The sequence below is a fragment of the Protopterus annectens genome, chromosome 15.part0 (genome assembly GCF_019279795.1).
Source record: "Protopterus annectens isolate FY-2018-M chromosome 15.part0, PAN1.0, whole genome shotgun sequence".
Classification (NCBI taxonomy): domain Eukaryota; kingdom Metazoa; phylum Chordata; order Ceratodontiformes; family Protopteridae; genus Protopterus; species Protopterus annectens.
The window spans coordinates 437,316,956-437,344,371 of NC_056749.1; the positions used below are offsets into that span (position 1 = coordinate 437,316,956).

The 27,416-nt window shown below is 44.9% G+C and overlaps 1 protein-coding gene and 1 long non-coding RNA gene across 2 annotated transcripts in view; both read right to left on the reverse strand.

Annotated features, from left to right (window-relative positions):
• LOC122789742 (MORC family CW-type zinc finger protein 4-like) overlaps positions 1-27,416 on the reverse strand; it is an 844,690-nt gene that overhangs the window by 433,713 nt on the left and 383,561 nt on the right. The window lies entirely within an intron of this gene.
• Positions 5,547-27,416, reverse strand: part of LOC122789743 — a 152,957-nt gene continuing 131,087 nt past the window's right edge. Inside the window, exon 3 of the long non-coding RNA XR_006362871.1 lies at positions 5,547-5,734. This is a non-coding gene — a long non-coding RNA (uncharacterized LOC122789743). The remainder of the gene's footprint in view (positions 5,735-27,416) is intronic.

A 27,416-nucleotide genomic window follows, 5' to 3' on the forward strand; every position in this document is an offset into this window, starting at 1 on the left:
CAGACACCCAAAAAACCTGCACTTCCCGTCACAAACCAGACAACACATAAAACACAAAATCAGTGTGCTGTGCAATCACAGCCCTTAAGGCAAAATAACATACCTAACACACTAGTAAAGGCTCTTGCTGCCCCCATAGTGCATTTTTTAGGCAAAGCTCAAAAGACAAACCCACCTCCATAAACAGCACAAATAAAAAAATGAGGGTTATCCTACAACGCCAGGAGTTTAAATTTCAAAATGCATGCGCTCGAAGCACTCCTCAGTATGGAGAACATTGACATCTGTGCAGTAACTGAAACCTGGTTCAAGGCGCAATAGAGCACCACAGCACTACCGGGCTACAACTCGTACCACACATTTCGGCCACAGAACATGGACCGAAACACAAAAGGAGGGGGTGTATCCATATTCATCAAGGATACCTACACTTCCAGGTTAGTGGCGCAGCATACCACCTCCGAGATCATCCATGTGCAACTAACATCAGGCAAATCTGTAATGCAAACTGTGGCCTGCTACAGATCACCCTCCATGACCCAGGACCACCACTCCGTCTTTCTGGAGAAACTGGAAAACATGAAGGTCCTACTGAACACTCTGATATTGGGCGATTTCAATTACCCTACCGTTAACTGGGAAAACTACTCAAGTACAAACTCCCAGGTTCAGCACTTCCTGGAATTTATCAACTCAAATGCCCTGGATCAGCTGGTAAACTCCCCTACTAGAGGTGAAAACATATTGGACCTGGTCATCACCAACATGGGCGACAGGTGTTCCACACCAGAGGTCAACCCGTCACTGGTTAGATCAGACCATAAACGAATCACTCTGGATGTCCACATCACACCACCACCTCCAACCAAGGAAACCACAGTGAAAAACTTTTCTATAGCAAACTTCACCTTACTTAAGACAGAGGTGGCAAGTTTCACAGCCCCCACGCTAAAGGATAACAGTGTCCAAGATGCAGGAACCTTTACAAATGCACTCCATGAGCACCTACAAGGATGCATGGATCGTGCCATCCCTAGCAAAACCAAGACTCTCTCCCCTAAGAGAAGGAAACCAGTCTGGTGGACCCCTGCCATAAACAGGCTATACAATAGAAGGAGGAAACTAGTTCAGAAAAAAAGCAAATCCCAAGAAGGAAAGACATCCCTGATCAGTATCAGTAAGAAACTAAGGTCCCTCATAAAATCCTCCAAGGCTAACTTCAAAAGAAAAATAGCCAAGGATTCAAAAGATAACCACAAAACCTTCTTTAGCTATGTCAAGAATCTAAGTGGCAACTCGCAGATATGCTCTGCGCTAATGCAAAATAGCACAAAATATACTGAACCCACTGATATTGCCAACATCCTGGCAGATAGATCCAGTGCAAACTTCACCACCCTCTCTCCCCCAAAAGGGCCCACGACAATACCGGAAAGGTGTAGTGTCCTGGAAATCACAGACGCACAGGTGAAAACAGCCCTTTCAAAAGACAAAAGCACAGCGTCAATGGGGCCAGATGGTGTCCCAGTCTGCGTCTTGCACAAACTAAACAACAAACTAACCCCCCACTTATACGCACTGTTCAACCTCAGCCTCTCCACAGGCTACATGCCCATGGAATGGCGCACAGCAAAGGTTATTCCGCTCCACAAAGGAGGGGCCACAAATTACCCTGGTAACTATCGCCCCATAAGCCTGAATAGCCTGGTCTGCAAGGCTATGGAGCGCATCATCATGGAACTCATTAACAAAGACATTGAGAACCTCCAAACACTTGACCTGACCCAGTTCGGCTTTAAGGGCAGATCATGCCTACTTAAACTGGTTGACTTCTTTGAGACAGTCACCAAGGCCATAGATGAGGGGAAGGTAGTTCACACAGCCTACCCTGACCTCGCCAAAGCTTCTGACACCATTCCCCACTCGGGAATTGTAGAAAAACTCACCAGCCTGAACATAAACCCCTACGTCACGAGATGGGTTGCCAACTGGCTTACAGACAGAACTCACATGGTAAGAATAGCGGGCTCCTGGTCCGACTCTAAACCAGTCACAAGTGGTGTCCCACAAGGCTCGGTCCTGGGACCCCTACTGTTCGGCATATACTTCTCAAAGGTACAGGCAAACACAGGAGGACTATGGCTAACCAAGTTCGCCGATGACTGCAAACTGGGAGCCATAACTGACTCTCCAGCTGACACGGACATCCTCCAAAAGGGCCTTACTGAGACGGACACCTGGTGTCAAAGTCATGGTCTCAAGCTAAATGCCAAAAAATGCATAGTCATCCCGTTTGGGAAAAACAAAACACCCATGAATTACCACATATGTGGCAGGCCCCTTAATACAGAAGAGGTAATCAGAGATCTGAGGACCCAGGTAGATAGTAATCTCTCCTCTGACAATCATATTGCCAAAGTAGTTAGGAAATCCTTCTATGTAGCCCATCTAATTACTAAAGGGTTCGCATCTAGAAATAAAGAGGTTATAGTGCCCCTCTACTTGTCATTCATCAGACCCATCAGAGTACAATGCCCCATTTGGGATGTACCTCACAAGACACTTGCAACAGCTGGAAAGACCACAAAAGCACCTCACCAAGAGGATTACTGGCCTCAAACATATGTCCTATGCAGCCCGACTGAAAAAACTCTGGCTGTACTCAGTGACATATCACTTACTCAGAGGTGACTTACAAAGCCATGTCCAACTCAGAATTGATGGACATGCTCCACCTAAAGAAATCCAAGTCACTGCGAGCCACTCGCTCTAGTGAGCTAAACCTCGCCACAACAATAAATAGAACATGATGGAGGGATTCCTGTCACAGAGACTCCCCATGCTTTGGAACAAAATTCCTAACTACATTAGGCAGAGCCCCTCACTAACACTCTTCAAGAGAAACCTTGATGACTGGATGGGTAACAGAAAATACACCCCTGGGATCACTTCACTGGCTCTTCTTGACAGAGGCTCAGTTAATTAATCAATGGGGCGGCGAAAGCTGACACACTCTGGCTAGGCTTATAAATGCCCTCGGGCAGATAGCCTAGTACCTACCTATGAACATATTGATGAAAAGACAAGATGAAAACTGGTCAGGGAGGCTGTCAAGAGACGTACAGCAACACTGAAAGAGCTGCAGGAATTTCTGGCAAGCACTGGTTATGTTCCACATGTAACAACAATTTTCCGTAGTCTCCATATGTCTGGCCTATGGGGTAAGGATGCAAGACAGAAGCCTTTTCTTACAAAGAAAAACATCCAGGCCCAGCTAAAATTTGCAAAACAATACATCAAGTCTCCCAAAAGCTGTGGCAAAATGTGTTATGGTCTGATGAGACCAAGGTTGAACTTTTTGGCCACCATTCCAAAAGGTAGGTTTGACTCCAGCCAAGCTGGAACTTCCAATGAGAGACCTCGTAAATCAGATCCCATGGGATACATAGGTTCACAGGTAGGTACTAGGCTATCGGCCCTAGGGCCCATACAAGCCTAGCCAAAAAATGTACCCTGGCTTTCGCCACCCAAGAAAATTATTTTCCTGTGCCCCTGTTGAGCAGAGCTACAGAAGTGATCCCCAGGGTGAATTTCCCATTCAATCATCAAGATTTTTCTTGAAGAGTGCTAATGAGGAGCTCTGTTTGACATAGATAGGTAGTCTGTTCCAGAGTATGGGAAGTCTCTGGGACAGGAATCTATCCCTCCATGCAAATTACCCTTATGAAAACCAGGTGTTTCAGCTAACTGGCGATTCGGAATGCCCATGACTTGTTTCGTGGTTTGAATGGACAATTTCAGACCAATAAAGCCAAGCCCCACTAACTGTGGATATGCATATTTCGGCCTTGTGTTTTTTACAGATTGCAAAATATCCCAAATAACAAATTAAAACAGTCACCCTAATGAAAATGAACATCAGCTGGGTATAACAGCCTTGTGTTTCTTATGCTTAGTCAAACACTGCTTGTGCTGTGCTGATGAGGTCATAACAAAGACGAAATATGCATATCCACAGCTAGTGGAGTTTGGCTTTATTGGCCTGAAATTGTCCATTAAAATGACAAAACAAGTCATGGGCATTCATTATCGCCAATTAGCTGAAACACCTGGTGTTCATAAGGGTAATCTGCATACATCTCATGGGCCTCTGATTCAAGAGGTTTGAGAGGTCACTCATTGGATGTTCCAGCTTGGCTGGAGTTTTCATTTATTTTTTTACAGATTGTTTTAGTTTAAAAGGTATGTTTGACGGAAAAACAACAGTTCACATCACCAAAAGAACGCCATCCCAATGGCAAACCATGGTGGTCGCAGTATTATGTTTGGGGTTGTTTTGCTTCAGCTGGAACTGGGCTTTAGTCAAGGTGGAGGGAATTATGAACAGTTCCAAATAGCAATCATTCATGGCCCAAAAGCTTCCGGTGTCTGCTAGAAAGCTGAAGATGAAGAGGAATTTCACCTTTCAACATGACAATAACCCCAAGCATACATCCAAATCAACAAAAGAATGACTTCACCAAAAGAAAATTAAAGTTTTGGAATGACCCAGCCAGAGCTCAGACCTAAATCCAAAAGAAAATCTGTGGGGTGACCTGAAGAGGGCTGTGCACAAGAGATGCCCTCTCAACCTGGCAGATTTTGAGTGCTTTTGCAAGGAAGAGTGGGCAAATATTGCCATGTCAAGATGTGCCGTGGTGATGGACTCCTACCCAAGAAAAATGAATGTTGTAATTAAATCAACACCTGCTTCAACAAAGAATTAGTTTAAGGGAGTGCACACTTATGCAACCAGCTTATTGTACTTTTTTTATATATTTTTTCGCCAAACAGATTTGTTTTTTATTTGAGTTGCACAGGCTATAGGTCACATTAAAGGTGGAAAAAGTTTTGAAATGATTTATTGTGGTCTCATTTTTTTTTTATATCACAAAAACCTAGCATTTTAACAGGGGTGTGCACACTTTTTATATCCAGTGTAGTTTCAAATGGATGAGAAGAAACAACTGTATAAAAAAGATCACCCTGCCAAACATTAGCATGCAACACAAAACTGGAACTAGACATTTAAAAAAAAAGAAAAAATTACATTTTACAAATTAAATCAGGCATGGTTAGCACAGCAGTCCAACAGTTACAGCTGCTGCCTCACAGCACTTGGATTAATTTTATTTACAGTAGGGTACACTGTCAAGTGTGTGTGTGTGTGTGTGTGGGCTTATGTGCATGCACACTTTTCTACTTGCATGTGTCCTGCAAAGGAATGGCATCCCATCTAGGACAAGTCCTCTATCTTACACTTGCTGAGTGCTGGGATACGCTTTGACCCCCCAGCAAAGCTAAAACTGGATAAAGTACATATCGGAAAATGAAAACTACAAACAATTTCAAAACAGTAAGAAGTCTCTATTACATCAGTAACTGTAGAAAAATAAAAACAGAACCTTACAGTGATGAAAGTTGTCCTCCACAGATTGACAATTCAGTCATGAGTGGGGGTGTCGGGAGGGCTATATCTAAATTCTTACTCGAGTTGTTAACTCACCTCTTCCTTGCTGTCCTCTTCACGGGTTCCATTATGGATTTTTTTATTACCATCTTGGCTTTTTTTGCCCTCTGGGTTTTTCTTTTTGGATGCAGGAGGGGGTCCTTTCTCACATAACACACTAACATCCTGTTTACTACCCTTAATTGACTCCTCTTCATCAGACTTTGAACTGTCTGATAAACTTTCCTAGAAGGGGCGAAATAAGTAACAATTTTCAAGATTATCACACAAGTATTACACAAAAATAAGATACTGCAACTCAATATCACCACAGATTTTGCCAAGAATAAGCATGTCTGTTCAGTGCAGATATTTCAGACAAGATCATCTTTCTTCAAATTCAGGGCCAACAATGACTGCAGAATAATATGCAACTACAACTGAGTGACATAGCTGCAGCTATCTACAGAAAGTACTGCTCAATTCATCTAATCAAAATTTTCACTATTTAAACACAACAAAGCAATATTCAAGGTCTCTTTCTACAGTGTCCACATGTATTAAAGAACCACAATGCTGTTGTGTTGCTTTACTTCTCAGACGATCCAGTATGAATTTAGAGATGAACTGAAATTAAGTTGCCAGAATAAATGCAGTGCTGAAGTAGTGTACTGTTACAAATAATGCATGCAACTGTGACAAAAAGGGATGCTGTAGAATGGGTGCTTGCAGTACAGAGAATGTAAATGTAAGAGTCATCAGCGGAAAGCTAAAGGGGTGCTGCCTCATGTCACCACTTTCCTACACTTGACAGCCAAGTCAATGACTGCTTTTTTTATTAATACAAAAACGTTAACTGCATTCAAAAAGTACAGTTGTACAAGAACTTACCATAACAGGAGATGTCCTACAGATCACTGTTGCATTGTTCCAAACACATGGGTCATCACTGTTGTCATCCGACCAATGTACCAAAGCTTCACCATCCCAGAGTCGTACATCTGACATGTGAACTCTGCTTAACTGAGGTCACATCTGACATGCGACCTCAGCTAACAAGCACAGGGGTACACAGTCTATCTATCTCAAATCCAGTGGTCTAAAGACCCCTAAGGCATGAGACTGGTCAGCTAGGAGGGGCACAATATGAAGTGGTAGGAAAGCCCCCATGGTTCTTGGACATTTCCCAGGGCAGAGGAACTAACGGACAAAGGACATGATAAAAACAAAGACAGGAAAAAGGGTGGAAAGGAATATTGCAAAGTAATCAGGAGGACATTAAGAAGTTATGTACCTACCATAACGTTCCATGTTAGTTGTCTTCTCCTTGCCTTCTTTCTTGCTGGTTGGGTTCGTAGCCGATCCTCGGCTCCGACTCGGCCATCTTCAAAAGCTCAAGAGCTGCTTACTGGCTCGAGGCCCCCTCCTATATCCCATGATGCCTGGCGCTAGATAACCAAATCTCATTTGGTAACCTAACTAAGACATAATAATAATAATCATGATAATACAGTAACTGCAGCAGAATACAGGAAACTACTGGAGAGACTGACAGTCAGAAGTAACAGCCAGAGAAGACTCAGCCAGTGATAAAGAAGCCTAAGGAACTCTTCTCGGTCTACTAGGATAGGGGGGTGGAGGGTGGGACACAAGAAAGAAGGCGAGAAGAAGACAACTAACATGGAACATTATGGTAGGTACATAACTTCTTAATGTTAAGTTGTCTCTCTCACCTTCATTCTTGCTGATTGGGACAGCGTCCCTAGCACCTTAGTCCTGGGTGGCTCATCGGAACAGACTCTTGAGCACAGTGGAACCAAAATCAGCTCTGCTCCTAGAGGCCAGATCCAACTTATAATGTAAAATGAAGGTATGAGGAGGGCCCATGTGGCCTCCGCACAAATGGCTTCCATAGGTAGTCTTGATTGAAAAGCTAGCGACGTAGCTAAAGCCCTAGTAGAGTGGCCTTTAGGTTTAGCAGGGAGTTCTTTATTCCTCAACTGATAAACAAGGGTAATAACAGAGGACAACCACCTGGATAAGGTTACTTTAGACACTGGTCAACCCTGCTTACCCTCCGCATAGGACAGGAAGAGTTGGTCTGATTTCCTTATTTGCTCAGTCCTATGCAAATAGAAACATAACTGCCTATGAACGTCCAACTGGTGTAATTTGTGTTCAGCTTTGTTGGAATAATTTGGAAAAAAGACTGGCAGATCGATGGATTGATTCAAATTATTTTCGGAGGGGACCTTAGGAAGGAACAAAGGATTTGTCCTGAGTGAAACTCTATCCTTATGGAAAACTAGGTAAGGAGGACGAACACAAAGGGCTTGAAGTTCAGTAACTCTCCTCGCTGAAGTAATGGCCACCAAAAAGAGGGTTTTCCAAGTAAGCAATTTCAAGGAACAGGAAGCTGCTGGTTCAAAGGGAGGCAGTATCAAGGAAGCTAGGATCAAATTTAAGTCCCACTGAGGCGGGGGATCTCTCACTGGAGGCCTGAGCAAGATTATTCCTTTCAGAAAGACTTTGCAAAGCTTAAGGGACATGATGCTAGTTTCTGACAGGCCCGTATGGAAATTAGAGATTGCCGCTAATTGAACTCTAATGGTGGCCGAAGAGGAGCCTGCTTGAAAAAGTTCTGCTAAAAAGTCCAGAATGTTATGGACAGGGGCTGTGAAGGGATCTATATTTCTAGCCTTTGCCCAGAAAGAGAAAAGTTTCCACTTACTAGCATAAGTCTTCCTGGTTGTAGGTTTGTGCGAAGAAAGGATAATCTCACGTACTTAACTGGAAATACTGGGAAGCCTGGCTAAGGTTGGAAGAAGTGGAGCAACCAAGCAGTGAGGTTGAGAGACTGAAGAGATTGATGCAGCCTGCCCGACTGATGGATCAGGAGGTCCGGAACTGGGTCCAGATCCCAAGGCTGCTCTAGAAGGTGACAATGCAGGAATGAGAACCAGATTTGTCGAGGCCAGTAGGGGGCAATGAGGATCATCAGGCAACCCAGCACGGCAGCTTTCTGAATTAGTTTGGGAATTAGTGGAAAGGGTAGGAATGCATACAGTAGTCCCTGGGGCCAATCGTGAACTAGAACGTCTCTGGGGGAGTGTCCAGGAAGAGGGAAGAGAGTGAAGAAACTGTCGCACTTGCTGTTGAGAGGAGTTGCGAAAAGGTCGCAGCAAGGCTGACTCCATTTGCGGAAGATTTTGTCTGCTACTGTCCAGTTGAGAGACCACTCGTGAGGCATGAGAATAGCTCTGCTTATCCTGTCTGCTATGACGTTGGACTTCCCAGGGATGTGCGTTGCCATCAGAAACCGTTGACAGGAGATCGCCCACTGCCATAGTCGGAGTGCTTCTCGACATAAAGGATATGACTTGGTTCCGCCCTGCTTGCTGACATATTGTCTGTCTGAATTGCAATGGTCCCAGTGGGTAGAGAGTTCTGAAGAGCTTGCAACGCTAAAAGCACCGCCCTCATCTCCAAGACGTTTATGTGCAAGTGGTACTCGTGGGGTTGCCAGGTGCCCTGGACAGTCCTACACTGAAAATGCCTCCCCCCCTCTAACTGATCAGGGAGGCATCAGTGGTCACCGTGGCAACTGGAGGAGGAAGGACAAATGGTCTGCCCTGGGGTACTGATTGAGAGACCATCCACCAAGTCAATTGGTCTTTGCATGACTGTGTGATTATTATTTTGTGACACAAAGGAAGTTGTTGAAAGGATCATTGGGTGAAAAGCATCCACTGGAGAATCCTCATGTGAAAACGAGCCAGGGGAACTAATAAGATGGCTGCTGCCATGAGACCCAAGGTTTTTAGGACGAATCTGGCCTGAATCTTTCTGCATCCTAATAATACCTGTATATGTCGATGAATGTCTGCCACTCTGTCTACTGGAAGTCTTGCGGACAGATCTTTCGTACTTAATCTTGCGCCTATCAAGGTTAAAGACTGACAAGGCGACAATGCAGACTTTCCGAAATTTATTGAGATACCTAGGTTGGAGCATATTTGGATGGTATAATCCCTGGCTCTCAGCAACTGATGTCTGGTGGTAGCAGTAAGGAGCCAGTCGTCTAGATATGGAAACACCTGGAATCCTTGCCGTCTCAGGTGAGCGGTAACCACTGCCATGCATTTGGTGAACAACCTGGGGGCTGTGGTGAGACGAAAGGGCAGGGCTCTGAAGTGGTAATGGCTGGCTCCCAGCCGGAAGCGGAGAAACCTTCTGGAACGCCTGTCCATTTGGATGTGGTAGTACGCATCCTGAAGATCTATGGAGCACATCCAATTGTCCTGACCCAAAAAGGGTAGAATGGATTGAAGCGTGAAAATCTGGAACTTCGTTCTTTGAACAGACTTGCTTAAGTCTGCTGAGATCCAAAATGGGTCCTCCAGTCCCCTGTCTTTTTTGGTACCAAAAAGAACTTTGAGTAAATTCCGGATCCTTGCTGGTCTGCTGGGACTTGTTAGATGGCCCGTTTTTTTAGCAGTCTTGAAATTTCTTGTACTGCCTGTTCCCTTAGACTGGGTGGAACATCTGGGATGGGGTTGTTTGATTTTAAGGGGGTGTGGACAAACTGTATTTTGTAACCTCCGGATATGATAGACTGTACCCATCTGTCTCGAGTGATGAGACTCCAGGCTTCTGGGTACAGTGACAACCTTCCCCCGAATGCCTCTGAAAGCGGACAGCCGGGCAAGCCCCTCAGGGGTGCTGGAAGGGCTCATCAGAGAAAGATTCTCTGCTGCCCTGATTCTGCGGACCCCCTCTGCCCTGCAGGCAGCATCTATTGTTGTTCCTTCCTCTGCCTCTGGAGGGAAACTCGCCACGTGTGTCAGGCACGGCTCCCTGGGGTTTCCGGAACCACATCTTTCCACTCTTCTGACCCTTAGGGTATGGTCTAGAGAAAGTGGAGAAACGGACTCCCACGGCAGAGAGAGTCTTGCCTTCCTGCTCACACCTGGTAAGTGTATCTTTCACCTGAGGTCCAAACAGAGCCGAACTATCAAAAGGGGTGTTGGTGAAAGACGCCTTGTAGGGATCAGCGAAGTTACATAACAGCATCCAGGCATGTCTTCTCAAAGCCACGCCTGTGCCTGAGGCTCTACTCGCTCCATCAGCCGCATACGAAATGAGCCGCATGGAGGAGCTAACAATAGAATTAAGAGTCGCCAGCTGGGAGTTTATCTTGTCTTGAGCCCCCGCAGCTGATGGATCTTGCACGGTATCTCCTAGCTCCTTCAGGAGATCCCTCTGAAGACGGGTGAAGTGGCACAAATAATTCAGCAACTGCATGGAGAAGGTCGCTGAGGAAAACATCCGCTTCCCATATCTATCCATCGTCCTAGACTCTTTATTAGGGGGATGGACAGGTACAGAAGTTTCAGCCAACTCCTTTTTCGTGGCAGCTGCTACCACCATGGCATCAACGGGGACACCCTTTGTCAAAAACTGTTTATCTTGAGGGGCCGTAATAAACTTAGTGGGCCTGCTGGGGGTTGGTTCCAGTGTGTCCGGAGCTGACCACGCCTTCCAAGCCACCACTTCCATTAATGGATCGAAAGGCGGAGACACCCAGGAGGTGGATGGGGCGAGAACCAAACGCATCCAAGTATACCGAGTCGTCCTCAGAAGGGTTAAGGGCAGACCAGTTCCTCCACTGCTTAAGGATCTCAAGGATGTCTGAGAAAGAGACATATTCAGAGGGGATCTTGGGGACCCTTCCGAATCCTCCAAGTCAGTATCTGACGTGACAGACTCTGGGGAGTCAACATGTTTCCTCTTACATTTCCTCTTCGAGGGGGCTCCTCTGAAATCTCAGGAGAGGCCATGGAAGAGGAAGATACACCCAGTGGGGTGTCCTTGAGCATTTGATCCCCTCGTTTGGGGTCTGGAGGAGGGGCAGAGACCGAAGCAGGCACCCTGGGGGGGGGGGAGCTGAAGGGGCTGATCGAGGTGCAGACTCAGAAGTCAGCACGCTCCTCATGACATCGAAGGCGCCCCTGTCCAGCAGAGAAGAGGGCCCCTGCTCTGAAGAGACAGGAATCCTCTCCAGCACCAAAAGGGATGGCTCCGAGGCCGATGTAGGAGCCGAGCTTTCCTGCGCAGAGGCTCCGAGAGGGAGAACAGGGTCGGATAAGGGTCCGATGCTACTCTCCCCCTCGGAGCTGACGAGGAAGTCTCGGTGCCCAGATCCCTCCAAGAACGGAACCATTGAAGAAATCGGAGCCGACGAAGGAGCCGAAAGGGGAAGCATCGGCGCCGACATTTCCAGGATCCGAGCCCCAACAAGCTCCGGCTCCGAACTGACAGGAGGAGTCGGAGGAGGAACTACTTCAGGAACAGCCACAGCCTGATGAGGAGGGCTAGTTAACATTTTAGCCAGGGCCTGCGATTTGAGGAGTCTACTAACCACTCTCTCTAAGTCATGATTGAATAGCCTCGAGGACCGAGAAGAGTGGGACCGATGGCTCCTTTCAGACTGCAGCAAAGGCGATCCCGAAGCCGAGCGAATCGACTCTAGGGATGGCGACCTGGCTCGCTTACGGCTCCCTGACGGCTCCGACACCAAGGTCGGAGCCGAGAGAGATTTAGATATTTCGGTTCCGGACGGAACCGAAATTGAAGCAGACGCTCCACTTGACGACGGCTCCGTACTGGGAGCCGACAGCTTGGTGGGCTTAGGGGGTTTTCGCTGACCGAGACTTTGCCGGAGACCCCTTGGGTTTTAGTAACCCCCTGAGAATTAACTTGTTCCTACGCTCCTGCAGGACTCTCGGACTAAAAGCATGACATACCGAGCAAGAGTCCTGCAGGTGTAGGGCACCCAAATAATAAACACAAGAAGTGTGACCGTCTGTCAGAGACATTTTCTGACAGCACGAGCCACACTTCTTGAACCCTGATACCTTGGTATCCTTTGACATGCTAAAGAAAAAAGGAATACCGATGGATAAATGTTAGACTAGTGCAAAAAACACACACTCACAAACACACTAGTCCCACACCTTCACACAAAAAATTTTAAAGGAAACAATACTAACAAAACTAAGAAACTGACTTAGACTACAAAGGCTAAACACTACTTCCTACAGGAACAATTTAAAAGGGAAGGGGATAGCCTCTAACTTAAACGGCCTACTTAGGGAGATAGGGGGGAGGGGAGAAACTCTCTAAGTAAAAACAAGTTTCCTAAAGGTAGAAAAACACAGAGAAAACTAAGACTAATCTACAGTACTACTCTGATTTCACAAGAAAAACTTGAAAAATATACACTAAAAGTTTAAGTACTAATATTACAAAAGATGAATACGACCTAAGCCAGTAAAGCGCAACCTCGTAGCTGAAGCGGCAAACGAGATCTGGGGGTCTAGCGCCAGGCATTGTGGGATATAGGGAGGCCTCGAGCCAGTAAGTAGCTCTAGAGCTTTAGAAAATGGCTGAGTCTGAGCCGAAGGTCGGCCCCGAACCCAACCAGCAAGAATGAAGGCGAAAGAGACAACTTAACATCAGAAGCTGCCTGCAGTCATTCAAGGTTTTACCCTGTTCCTGAAGGATTTTGAAAAAGTTGGCTGTTGGGGGCAAACAAGAGATCCTTGTCTGAAGGGGAGTCCACTGTTTTTGCTTTCAAGTCCTCACGAATAAGCTAGTTATGCAATCATGCATACTTGTGGATAACAGAGTCTGTAGCAGCTGCTCTGGACAAGGCCTCTACAGCATCATAACTACATTTGTGTGTCTGGTCACTTGTGTAGCCTGACTAAGTAATAGCAACATTTGTTGTTTACAGTCAGTATACTATAAATCCACCATTATTTTTGTAAAGAATTAAGAATTTCTATCAAATATTTGGTTATCTGGATTTGATAATTAGCTGCCTTGCATGCCAAGGTAGAGGAAGTATAAACCCGTGTTACAGAAAAATGCATTATCTTGTGATTATTCTTCATAAAATGCATACTAACTTGCAGTTTCTTCACAAATGAGTCAAATAAAATTTTTTTAATACATTTATGTTAAAATCAAAAGGTAAAATTGATGCAGGATTATGCGAAATATAGTTTCACATAAGTTGTAGCTTCATATTTCAAGTGCTTTACAATTGCATTTTCTTTACTAGTAAAGTATAGTGTACTAACAGATAACTGAAGGCCAAGTGCTGAAAAAGTTAGGGGGTGTTACTATGTTTAAGAATGTTAACAGAGAAAAGAAAGAAAAAAAATGTGTCAGGAACCTTTTTGTAAGGTCTGACCTTGTCAAGCTGGGGGAGGAGTAGCAAGGATGTCTGTAAAGATAGTGTGTACTGTAACAAGGTCAAAGGATAAGATTCCTAGACCAGATGGTCTATGTTGTAAAAATGTATGTCATCAAGTGTTCACATGAAACTCTAAGCAAGGACCACGACAACATATAATATTTTAAAATGCACTTATTTGTTAAAAACTATTCAACATCAGAATTCTGCATACATGAAAGTGATAAAAAAAGCATAAAATTATATGAAGCTTTCCTTTGTTCTTTGAGACTGATCTGAAATTTTGTGAAGGCAGTCACCCAGCACTGTTTATGGAATAAACCAATACTTAGCACACCCTGATGCATTATCCTTAGAGTTTTACCTTTTTAGTCTTGAGTCATTTGTGTACTTTACCATGTTGGTGCCATGCTTGGGATCTGAACTTTGGTACTGCTGTAGGGCAGTATGGAATAAATTACAAGGGCCCAGCACAGAAAGTTATTCTGTGAATTCCACACTGTTTTGTATGAAATAGTCTGAGATTCGGTTATTTAACTATTCAGGGTGTGCAAACATACTACTAGAAATGGGGAAAATGGATTTGTGGAAAAAAAATGCTCTCTCTTTAGATAATTGTAGTTAAAAGAAAAAAGTGAAATGAGTGTATAACTATTTTGTTGAATGATCGAGTTTGTAAAGTAATAGTGGGAGGACCCTACAGAAATGTGCTTGTTAGGTATATGTAATAGTGGGAGGACCCCATAGAAAGTAAGACTATTAATTTTTATGCGCATACAACAAAAAGGGACATTAACACAAGGAGGCACCTTGTCTTGAGGACGGTACCCTCAAGACTAAAGGTAAGAGGCAAGAAAGATGTTGTGTGAGTGAAAAGAGAGAAAGAAAAAAAGAAGGAAAAACAAAGTTTAATCAAGTTCACGAGCCTACAGCATGTTGGGACATAGGTGAGACTATGTGAAAGTACTCTGAGGGTCCAAAAGAGTGGTGAGTTCTGAACACAGTACCTATCCACCTGTTATCCTGATCGCAATGCTGGAGCAGTAAACACTGAGCTTGTGACGGGACGAAAGCAAGGGTGTTCATAGGTTCATAGGTTTATACTAGGCTATCTGCCCTAAGGCATTTATAAGCCTAGCCCAAATTATTGTGGCTTACACCACCCCTTATATGAAAAAATACTGTGCCCATTAGTTTGTTGTGCCTCTGTCCAGCAGTGACACAGAGATGATTCCTGGGGTAAACCTACGATCTCCCATCCACAGGTCTAGATTTCTCTTGAACAGAGTCATCGAGGTGCTCTGCCTCACATGGACTGGGATTTTATTCCACAGCATAGGGAGTCTCTGAGTGATAAATCTATCCCTCCAGCACGTCCTATTTATATCCGTGCTAAGGTTTAAGTCGCTTGCTCTAGTGGTTTTGGTGGATTTGGATTTTTTGAGGTGGAGCATGTCCATTAATTCCGGGTTGGACATGGCCTTGTATGTCAGGCACATGTCACCTCTGAGCAGACGGTATGCGACTGAATAGAGCTGGAGTTTCTTCAATCTGGCAGCATATGACAGATTTTGGAGTCCCTTTATCCTTTTGGTGAGGAACTTTTGGGGTCTCTCCAATTGCTGCAGATGTCGGGTGAGATACATCCCGAATGGGGCATTGTACTCGATCATTGGTCTGATAAGTGAAGAGTACAGGGAACAATGACCTCACTAGATCTGGATGTGAATCCCTTCATGATCAGGTGGGCAATGTAGAAGGTCTTTCTAACCACTTTAGCAATGTGAGTGTCAAAGAAAGGCCACTGTCAACCTGGGTCCCCAGGTCCCTGATAACCTCTTCTGTGCTTAGTGGATTGCCACCTATATGGTAGCTTGGGGTTACCTTGTTTTTCCCGAAGGGTATGACTATACATTTTTTGGCGTTTAACTTCAGGCCATGGCTCTGGCACCAGCTATCTGTTTCCGTGAGTCCCTTCTGAAGGATATCCGTGTCTGATGCACTTTCCACTATGGCGCCCAGTTTGCAGTCGTCTGCAAACTTTGTCAGCCAAAGTCTTCCCATGTTGGCCTGTACTTCTGAGAAGTAGATGCCAAACAATAGGGGGCCAAGGACCGAGCCCTGTGGGACACCACTTGTGACCGGCTTGGAGTCTGACACAGCGCCAGCAACTCTAACCCTGTGGGTTCTGTCCTTAAGCCAGTTTGCAACCCATCTTGTGACATATGGGTTTACATTTAAGCTGGTAAGTTTTTCTACAATGCTGTGGGAAAAGGCTGATCGAAACCTTTCCTCTATCATTCCATAATAGAATCCCTACCCTTCCTTCCTGAGTGGTGTGTGAATTGATGTAGTCATCTTTTTTCTTCTTCCTCTGAATTACCAAGACCCAGAATCTACAAAGTCAAGTCTTAATAAGGAAAATGGCAACAACAAAGTTAAGCAAACAGGATCAAATGGCTGTAAAGGGAACTGCATATTTTATGTAACACAGTTATGGAAAGGAAAGTTGTAAGTATTTGAATGACTGGTTTCAGCTTACTAAAAATTGCCCTGGTGAGGTATTTCAATTAAATGTAATTTATGATCAGTATAAATTAATGAAATTGAAGGGTGCTTTGGAAGAAAAGAAAAACAAAATGAGTGGGGAACAAATGGCAGTATTTTATTCTTGGTATACTGAAGCTCTTAAAAGGAAAAAGGAGTCAGCATTAATGGGATTACTGGATGCTAAGAAGTTTCTAAAACAGGTAACAGAGGTTAAGAAGGCAGTACAGACCAGTAAAAAGGGACCCCTTTATCCTGTCTTGGCAGGTTTGGAAGAAACTGGGGATGGACAAAAAGCAAAGAATTCTGAAGAGGATGATAATCCTCTAGTAACTACTGCATCCCCACCCCCATATGCACTGCTACAGGTGGCTCCTGTACAAGATTCTGCTCTTTCTTAGACCCCTGCATTTTGGACAACTGTCCACTGAATACCAGATCAGCATGGTACTGTTACATCTCAGCCTAGTTCCCCTGTTCAACCCTCATCCTCAGAACAGGATTCTGCAGTCAAGGGGTTTCTTCTTCCTATCACTTTCAACAACCTTCTACCTCTCCAGAAGAAGCACTAATATTTGACGCCCCTGTAGCTCGTCACACACAATCACATCATAGGGTAGAGCAGGAGGCTATGGCCTCTAGAGAGGATCTTTTGGCACCTTTTACAGAAATTTTGGGGGCTAATAATAGAGAGCTTGTTCATTACACTTGGACCCCTGCTGATTTGTATACCATGTCTAAAAGTTTTCCAAATATTAAGAGAAGATCCATTAAGGTTTAAGGAGAAATTAAAAGCTATAAATGAATGTTACAAACCTACTTTGACAGATTTAAACCAGCTGCTTCAGGTGAAATAAGAAAACAGTTACTTGAGAAGGCTGAAATAACCGATTTTACTCACAGGGAATGCACTAATATACAAAAGGACAGCATTGTTGAATAAAATTACAAAAGTGCGTCACGTTAGGACAGATTGGTCTAAGATACATGCATGTAAGCAAAACAAAGGGGAAGCCCCTGCAGATTATTTGACTCGTCTTAAAGCAGTATTTGCTAGACATTCTGGGATACCAGATCCAGAAGGACAAGCTATTCCACCTGACTTTATGCAGGGTCTGCAAGCCACTGCATAAAATCAAACAACACAAGTGCTTGTAGACTGGCAGGGAAAGGACTTATAGTCATTAAGTGCTACAAATCACTGTACTGAGTATCAGAAAAAAACGGAGAAAGGATACTGAGAATAGGCTTTACTGGAAAAGCTCACCTAGACTCTGCCACAGCCTGCTGTGAGGGAATGGTTAGTTTGCTTTTAATTTCTTGTACTTTGTATTACTTTATTGCCTTTTCATATTTTGTATACTGTGATTACTTTTCTTTACACTGTGTTCTACTTGTATTCTGCTTTTAATTGCATATTAAAACTTGAAACTTTGTCTCTTGTGAGTCAATTTATTTTGCCCATCCTCCTATCCTCTTACTGTTATGTTCTTAAACCAGCACCGTCTTTCTGGTTGCCTGACCCTTATATGTTAATTTGACCATACATCTCTTTCCCTCTCTCTTTTCACTGTCTGGTGTGGAGTAAGCACAAAATCATTTTGTGAAATCACTCCCCTTCAACTATTTAAATTTATTGGCCATCTCACTGTATTCCATAGTACTAGAATTAAAAAATGCCCAACCCCTTTCACTTTATCTTGCTCTTTTAAAAATAGTGGCTCTCCACTTAGACAACTAAAAAAAGAAGTTATGTTCTTACCATAACGTTCCATGTGAGTTGTTCATCTCGCCTTTGTTCTTTACACATGGGTTAAAAGACCCGAGGGCCAATAGTGTTCAAGTGAGTCCCTTGGGCTGTCCCCCAGTGGGGAGTACAGGGCGAAGTAGCTTCTGCATTTTGCATTCAGCAGGGATGCAAAAAGGTCGCAGCAAGGCTGGTCCCATCTGCGGAATATCCTTTCCGCCACTCGTTCTTTGAGGGACCACTCGTGGGGCAACAGAATGGCTCTGCTCAGTTTGTCTGCTATCACGTTGGATGACCCGGGTATGTGCGTTATCAGAAAGCGCCCGGTGGATAGAGCCCACTGCCAAAGTCTCAGGGCCTCTGGGCATAAGGGGTAAGACTTGGTTCCCTCTTGCTTGTTGATGTACCAGACTACCGACATGTTGTCTGTATTGCGACTGTCTCTCGAGGTAGAGAGTTGTGAAAGTGTTGCAACACTAGAAACACCGCTTCCAACTCTAACACAATGATGTGCAAATGAGATTCCATGTCTGACCAAGTGCCTTGGACAGTTCTTCCCTGAAACAGCCCCCCCCCCCAACCTATCAGGGAAGCATCTGTGGTCACTGTGGCTGTGGGAGGGGGAAGTATAAATGGGCAACCTACAGTAACTTGGTGGCTGTTCAACCACCAAAGAAGGTCCTTTTTGCAAGCATTTGTCAAAATAATCTTTTGTGACATTGGAAGCTGTTGATAAGACCACTGTGTGAATAGTAGCCATTGGAGTATCCTCATGAACATTCGTCCCAGAGGAACCGCTATAAGTGTAGCTGCCATGGTGCCTAGCAGCTTCAGGACCTGGAATGCCGGAACTCTCTTTTCCATTAACAACTGGAACACTTGCCTTCCCAAAGATTTTACTCTTTCTAGAGGCAATCTGACCAGGGAGGTGGTGGTGTCTAGATCTGCTCCTACAAAGGAAATATGCTGCAACGTCAATAAAGCAGATTTTCGAAATTTAAGGTTATGCCCAACCTGTCACACAGGTTGATAGTGTAATCTCTGGCACAAATTAGTTGATGCATGGTGGTGGCGGTGAGGAGCCAGTCGTCGAGATATAGAAACACCCTAAACCTAAACGTCTCATGTGAGCAGTGACCACTGCCATACATTTGGTGAACACTCTAGGGGCTGTGATGAGACCAAAGGGCAGAGCTCGGAACTGGTAGTGACTGACCCCCAGCCGGAAACGCAAGTGATCTCTGGATGGCCTGGCCATTTTGATATGGTAGTACGCATCCTTGACATCTATAGAGCACACATCCAATCGCGCGTTTCGAGAAACGAAGTATTGATTGAAGCATGACCATACAGAACTTTTTCTTTTTGACAAAGGTATTTAGTTTGCTGAGGTCTAAAATGGGCCTCCAAGTCCCCCGTTTTCTTTGGAACTAAAAAGAACCTGGAGTAAGTTCCGGATCCTATCTGGTCCGCCGGGATTGGCTGGATGACTCTTTCTAGCAGCCTTTGAATTTCTATGGTTGCTAGATTCCGCAGACTGGGTGGAACGTCTGGGATTCTTGTACGAATGGAAGGGGATTCTGAAAAGGGAATGATGTAACCTCTGGTAATTATGCTTTTTACCCAAGAATCTGATGCAATTCCTAGCCAGGCATCTTGATATAAAGCTAAGCGACACCCCCCAACTGCCTCCAGAGCAGGACGGTAGGGCCTCCTCTCAGGAGTGCTGATAGGGCTTGCCAAGGAACTGCTCTCTGTCACCCTGGTTCTGCAGACCCCCTCTGCCGCCTGGGCGGCGTCTACCATTATACCCCCCTCCTCTGCCCCTGGAGGGGGGTTCACTAAGTGTGTTCTGGAAAGCTCCTTGGGACTTTCAGAACCACATTTTTCCACCTTTCTGCCCCTTGGGGTATGGTCTAGTGGGGGTGGAAAAATGGACTCCTACGGCAGATAAAGTCTTTCCTTCCTGCTCACACATAGTGAGTGTCTCCTGGACTTTAGGCCCAAACAAGGAAGAGCCATCAAATGGGGTATTAACAAAGGAAGACTTGAAGGCTTCCGCAAAGGAGCATGAGAGCATCCAGGATTCTCTCCGGAGAGCTATCGCTGAACCTGCTGCCCAGCTCGATCCATCGGCTGCATAAGAAATAAGCCGCATGGACGAGTTCACAATAGAATTAAGGGTATTAAGCTGTGCCGTTACTTTCTCTGAAACAGCATCATCTGTTTTGCCCTGTAGAGTATCTCCAAGCTCTTTGAGGAGATCTCGATGAAGATGAGTAAAGTCGGTCAAATAGTTGAGTGATCTCATTGCAAATGTCGCAGAACTAAAGATGCATTTCCCGTATCTGTCCATAGTCCTAGACTCCTTATTAGGAGGATGAACAGAAGAGGTTTCTGACATCTCTTTCTTGGTAGCCACCGCCACCACCATAGCATCAACGGGGACTCCCTTCATAAGAAAAGACCTGTCTTGAGGGGAGGTGATAAATTTGTTGGGCCTCCGAGGGACCGGTTCCACGGAATCAGAAGACTTCCACGCCCTTCGAGCGACCAAGTCCATTAATTTGTCAAAGGGCGTTGTAACCCAGGAGGTGGAAGGTTGAGACCCAAAGGCCTTCAGGAGCACCGACTCATCATCAGTAGGGGTAAGTGACTGCCAGTCACCCCTCTGCCTTAATATTTCCAGGATGTCTGCAAATGAGACATCCTCAGAGGAGGACCGTGGGGACCCTTCTGATTCCTCTAAGTCGGTGTCTGATGTTAAGGATTCCTGAGGGGAATCCAAATGCCTCCTCTTGCACAGTCTTTTTCTTGGGACTTCATCAGTGGGAGCGTCTGGTGGTCTCAGTCAAGCAGGGGTCACGCAATGGGGTTACCTGAGGCTCTGTGTCTCGACGCTTGGAGGGAACCTGTGGTGTAGGGACAGGACGCGGCCCTTTAGGGGAAGAAGACATGATCTTCCTCATGGCATCGAAGACACTGATTTCCCGACCCAAGGAGCCCGTCGGTTCCGAAGAAGATGGCAACCTCCCAGGGGCCGAGACCACAGGCTCCGAACCAGAGGACCGAACCGAACTCATCTGCGCCAACGCCCTGAGAGGGAGAGTCGGAACCGAAGCATCGGTTCGACTCTCTCCCCCAGAACCAGCGAGAGAGTGTTGGCTCAGAGACTCTTCGATCAGAACCGAAGAAGTCAAGGTTGACTGAGATGAGGGCACTGGAACAGGCCCCGGCTCAGAGGGTTCCACCACTATCGGATCCTTTTTTTCCGGCTCCGAAGGCTCAACTGGCCTCGGAGAAGGAGCAGAAATTGTATTGGGGGAGTCATAGGCTTCAAAGCCAACTGGGTCGAAGCTGAAAGCAATTTGGCCAGGGCCGGGTTCACTAAAAGTCTTTGCACCACACTGTCCACATCGATGTTGGAAAGGCTACCGGAAGAACAGGTCGAAGGAGCCGAAGAAGCCACCGACTTAAGGATCGGGGACTTTAAAATCTCTGACACCGGCTCCAACACAATGACTTGGCTCCGAGGTAAGATCTCGGTGCACGGCTCCAAAGGCTGTGGAGCAGGCGACAGTCTTCTCAGAGGTGCTCAGAACAGAAGACTTATGCTCCGATGACACCTTAGAAGACTTCAACCCCTCCTTTGAGGATTTGGAGATCTGGTCAGTCTTGTCTAAAGCTTCTTGGAAATCTGGCTTCAACAGCCCTCTATCAACCAATTTCCTTTGCCTCTCTAATAAAGCCCTGCCACTGAAGGAATGGCAGATAGAGCAATCTTCATGTAAATGTAGTGAACCCAAGCAGTACACACAAGAAACATGATTATCAGTGATGGACATCTTTTGTCCACAGTCACATCTTTTAAAACCAGACTATTGTTTCTCCGACATTATAACAATTACAACAAATATCAGATCCCTGATAACAATCAAAAGATCAAAACCACGGACTCCTTAGAAAGTTCAGACCCCTGAACTGTAATGACTACAAGAAGAATGTTACACAAAAATTCAAATACACTAATTCTAAGAAATATAAGGGGATAGGGAATTAAATTTGACACAGCCCTCAAGAAAGGCTAATGGCCTAGGAGTAACTGCTCCAAATTAGAAGACAAAAAATAACTTTCAATCCACTCACTAAACAACAAATAGAAGAAATATGTGAAGTCTCACTCAACCCACTAACTAATTGTAGTCTAATAAGAAATTTTAAATTCTTTAAATATAATAAAGAAGGTTACTAGCCCGAGCTTCCACCAAAGATCGTGCAATCTATTGCAGCGGCAAACTAGATCTGGGTTTGGTAGGAGAGCATCATGGGATAGGGACTGTGCCCCAAGCTAACTCAAAGATCTTGAGCTTGGAAAGTGGCCGACTCGGAGCCGATGGATTGGCTCCGAACCCACGTGTAAAGCACAAACGGCGAGATTGAACAACTTCTTTCATATCTAACTGCTTAGTGCACACTGCAGTGTTTAAGATAAACTATTCTTTTATATTACCTTTAAACATCCATTGCAAGACCACCAGTTATTTAAGAGCCCACATTCTCCCTCTCAGTAGTCATCTTGGGATTAGTGCTTCTGTTTTCTCCTGGTGAGAGGAGTAGTACAGAGACATTATTTCCTGGAGACTGCTAATCCCCAGAAAGCCTGACAACTGCTTTATAGGTGACAGCTTGGAATCTGTGCTTATATTTTGGTCCTGGTGAGAGAAGAAGTAGAATGCATTGATTCCTAACTGTTTCGGATTGGAGAGTGAGTGTCTGTGCTTAATGTTCTCATTGGTCTGGTTGCTATTCAAGGCATCTACCAGAAAAAGGCTACAAGCATCATCTGAGACAAGTCTGTGGACCACCAAACAGGCTGTGGCCTGCTTCTCTTCTTGGCATTGGTGCTAACATTTTGCTTCTGGTGAGAGAAGAAGCAAAGGAACACTGTATCCGAACACAGTGAAGCTGTGGTAAGACCAGCATTAGCAGTAACCAGGCAGTACCCATTTACTCGACTCCCCTCTTTTCATCATTCTTGACAAATTCTTTGTTTTCAGTAAGTACTGTATGATTTGTTTCTAACTTCAGAATATTTGCCTAAATACTTTATCCTTAAATTTTCAGAGGCTATGTATTAGTTTCCCCTCAAGTATTTGGCAGTGCTTTGTACAGACTCAGACACCTTGAGTGACATTTTTCCTGTAAAAGCACAACTGAAATTTCTCCAATACCTAGTTGCACACAGGACAACTAGGTTGCAGTGACAAGCACTGTCCACATAGTTGCAAACCGGGTACTCCTGACAGTGACTGATATTCTCACTCCCACTATCTAATCAATAAAAAAAGGGTTTGTTGTCATGGATATGAACTTTCCTACTGTCTCCGTTACTGGACTGGTGGAAATGGGCATCCTAAGGCAATGCAGAAATTGCCTCATGTTTACTGACAACCAGTTAATTCTCAAACAAACTGATATGGTATGTGACAGATGTATTTACACAATGTCACTGGAGGCAAAGCTCTCACATAAAAGTACTCCTAATCTCAATAAGGTTATCAATAGTACACACACTGCACTCATCATGCACAATTCCAGGCAGACATATTTACCCACATATGCCGAGGCACTTACATGTAACCTTCCTAAACTACAAAGACCTCCTACACAAAGTACACGTAAACACCCTCAGCAGCCCCAAATGCAATCTTTCAAAACAACACCCACATCAACACATACAGCTACATCTCATGGAGCCTGTACCGCTAAGCCCGTAAGGCAAGCCACCACACAATCCAACATTCTAGCCATTGAAGACTATCATGAGACCCACACCGATATCCCTCTCACCAGGCTGAGTAAGGAGAAAGTTACGGTCAGTTGCTTATCAGGGGCTGGGATCTGCCACATTACACAATGCACTCAAGTCACTGGACCACAATTACCAATTGGACTCAAGTAATAGCCCATGTGTGAGTAAATGACCTGAGACGTACCTCCCTAGACTACATGAAGAGAAACATCATGAAGCTCTCGGAATATGTGTCTCAGGCTGGTATGAGCCTAGCACTGAGCAGTATTTTACCTTCTCCAAGGATGATGCCACAATAAACTCAAAAGATGACTGACTTTAATAACTGGCTTAGTTTCTGGTATCATTCTAAGTGGGTGCAATATTCATCAGCATGGAAGGAGATGGTCAACAGACCATGCTGCTTTGCCAGGGATGGTCTGCACCTCTCCCCTCTGGGCTTTCGAATATTAGCTAAAACACTGCCTTCCCCCACAGTGCCTTTTTAAGGCAATGCCAAACTGAAAGTACTTCCAACACAGCAAATCAAAACCAAGAAAATCTAAAGGTATGACTGCTCAATGGTAGGAGACTAAACAAAAAACTCCACTCCTTAGAAGCACTCTTTACCCTAGAGAATCTCGACATCTGTATGGTCACTGAGCCATGGTTTAAAGCCTCGGAGAGCACACCAACAGTGCAAGGTTGTAATTCCTTCCACAAACTGAGGCCAGCTACTTCACAGGCAAGGACTAAAAGTCGAGGTATCTCAGTTTACACCAAAAATAAATTTATTTCAAGGCCGGTCAAACAGGACAATGCACTTGAGCTGCTCCATGTTGAAACTGACATAGGTAAAATCCAATACCACTTCCTTGCAAGCTACAGGTCTCCTCCCTATGACTCAGGAAACTCACGCCATGTATTTAAACTTATTAGAAACATTAACTATACAACTCAATACCATATTTATGGGTTACTTTAAGTACTCCACTATCAACTGGGAATCCTACACGACACCAAATGTACATGCAGAGATTCCTGGATTTTGTAAACACAAACTCCCTGGACCAGTCAGACAATACACCAACCAAGGGTGCAACCATACTGGATCTGGTTCTCACCAACATGAGAGACTGCTGTACAACCCCTACGGTAATGCCTTCCCTGTTAAGGTCAGACCACAAGATGGACTCCTTTGAAGTAAAAAATAAAACCTGGACCCCCAGCTAAACTTGGAATATTCAAGAACTATTATAAGGCTAACCTCCTACTATTAAGTGAGAACGTAGCAAAATTTCAAGCCCCCATAAACCCTGAGAACACTGCTGCCTATGCAAAACTGTTCACAGAAACCCTGCACAAGCATGTTAATAACTGCATACAGGCAGCTGTATCCACCAGAAAGAAGTACAGAACTAACTAAAAAAACAAGCCACCCTGGTGGAATCACAAAATCAATAGGCTGTACAACAGGAGAAAGAAAATCACAGCAAAATTAGTAGGTGCAGCCCCCAGCAGGTAATTTACTCTCAAACTAGACAACTAAAGTCTAAGGCAAGTTTGGCCTCCCAGGTCAAGGACAACCACAAAGCATTCTTTAGCTATGTCTGCAGCCTCAAAGGCAATACACAATGTGTGCAGAGCTCATTGTAAATGGAGCCACCTATATAGAAGATACAGCAAACCTCCTGGCTGATAAATTCAGCTCCAACTTTACCCCTCTCTCTCCCCTCAACCCTCCCTCAGGAAATATCAAATACAACTCCCCCTATCACTAGGGAACAGGTCCTTAATGCTCTCTCTAAGACCAAGACCACTGCATCAATGGGCCCAGTCAATATTCCATGACGCCTTCCAAATACCATGAAACATGACCTATCAGGGCCTCCAGAACTATTTAACTGTAGCGTCCAAACAGGCTTTGTACCTCAAGAATGGAGAAAGGCCACAGTCATCCCTCTGCACAAAGGTGGGCCATCTACATACCCTGGAAACTACAGACCCATAAGCCTAAGCCTCACAAGTCTTACATGTAAAGCCATTGAAAGAATTATCATGGAGATGATCAACAGAGATATAGTAAACCTCTAGACACTGGGCCCAACCCAGTTTGGTTTTCATCAAGAACAGAATATGCCTACTCAACCCGGTGGACTTCTTTGAGAAGATCACCGAACCAATGGATGAGGGCAATCATACACACTGCCTACCTTGACCTGGCCAAGGCATTTGACAATACCCCACTCGGGGATTGTTGGCAAACTCAGGAGATTAGGTACAAACCCATATGTCACATGGTGGATAGCCAACTGGCTCACAGACAGAACCAGGAAGTTATAATTGGGGAGTCCACCTCTACAAAGAGGCCAGTCACAAGTGGAGTCCCTCGGGGATCAGTCCTTGGACTGCTCCTTTTTGGCATTTACTTAGAAGTCAAGGCCAATGTCAGTGGTCTCTGGCTGACTAAATTTGCAGATGACTGCAAATTAGGAGCCATCACTGAATCTCACACTGACAAATGTTGTCTAGGAGGGGCTGACACAGACAAACAAATGCTGTCAGAGCCATGGACTAAAACTAAATGCCAATAAATACATAATAGTATCCTTTGGGAAGTCATCCATCCCTGGTAACTATCATATTGACAACACCCCCCCCCTTAGAGTTGACCCAGTAGTCAGGGACTTAGGGAGGCACACAGAAAACAATCTAGCCTTTGACCATCACATGTCTACAGTGGTGAGGAAATCATTCTATGTTGCACAATTAAGTGCAAGGAAGTCATTGTTCCACTGTATTCGGCATTCATCAGACCTATCATCGAGTACAACCAGGCATATCCAACAATTTGAAAGTCCAAAGAGGTTCTTCACTAAAAGAATACAGGGTGCAAGTAAAATGTCCTATGCAGACTGCCTCAAGGCTCTATTCCTGTATCTGTCTCCTACAGGCTTTTGAGGGGAGATCTATGGCTGGCATACAGGGCATTGTCAGATCCCCCACTCTGATGGACCTCCTGCATATCCACAAACAGAGCACCAGAATTACCCATTCTAAAGACTTAAACCTTGCCTGCGATATAAACAAGATCAGTTGGAGAGATAAGTATCCCAGAGACTACCCCGTCTATGGAACAGGCTCCTCACCCATGTGAAGCAGAGCTCCTCCCTAACCCAATTCAAGCGCAACTTGGACAACTGGATGGGAAACTAGAAATTCATCCCTGGTTTGGCACCTGTGTATCTAATGGACACAAGTAACCTGTAAATGATTCATCTCCCAGGCCCATTCTTACACTTATCAAGGGTATCAGAACTTGTCAGAGATTTGGGATGCATGGCCAGGCTTAAAAAGGCTCTTGTGGTCATTAGCCTAGTAAAAACCTATGAAATTACAAAGCTGATAACTTTGCAAATAAGGCAGCTAGAAGCCCCAAGAGGACATAGCAGAGGCAGGGAAAGGAGGAGAGGAAATGCTAAGGGAGTGCTGGTTGAGGGGAACAAGGTGCAGCTGGTTGGCAACAACGAGCTGGCAGTACCCTTCCTGCCTCATCTGATGGAACTTGCTTCAACTGCGG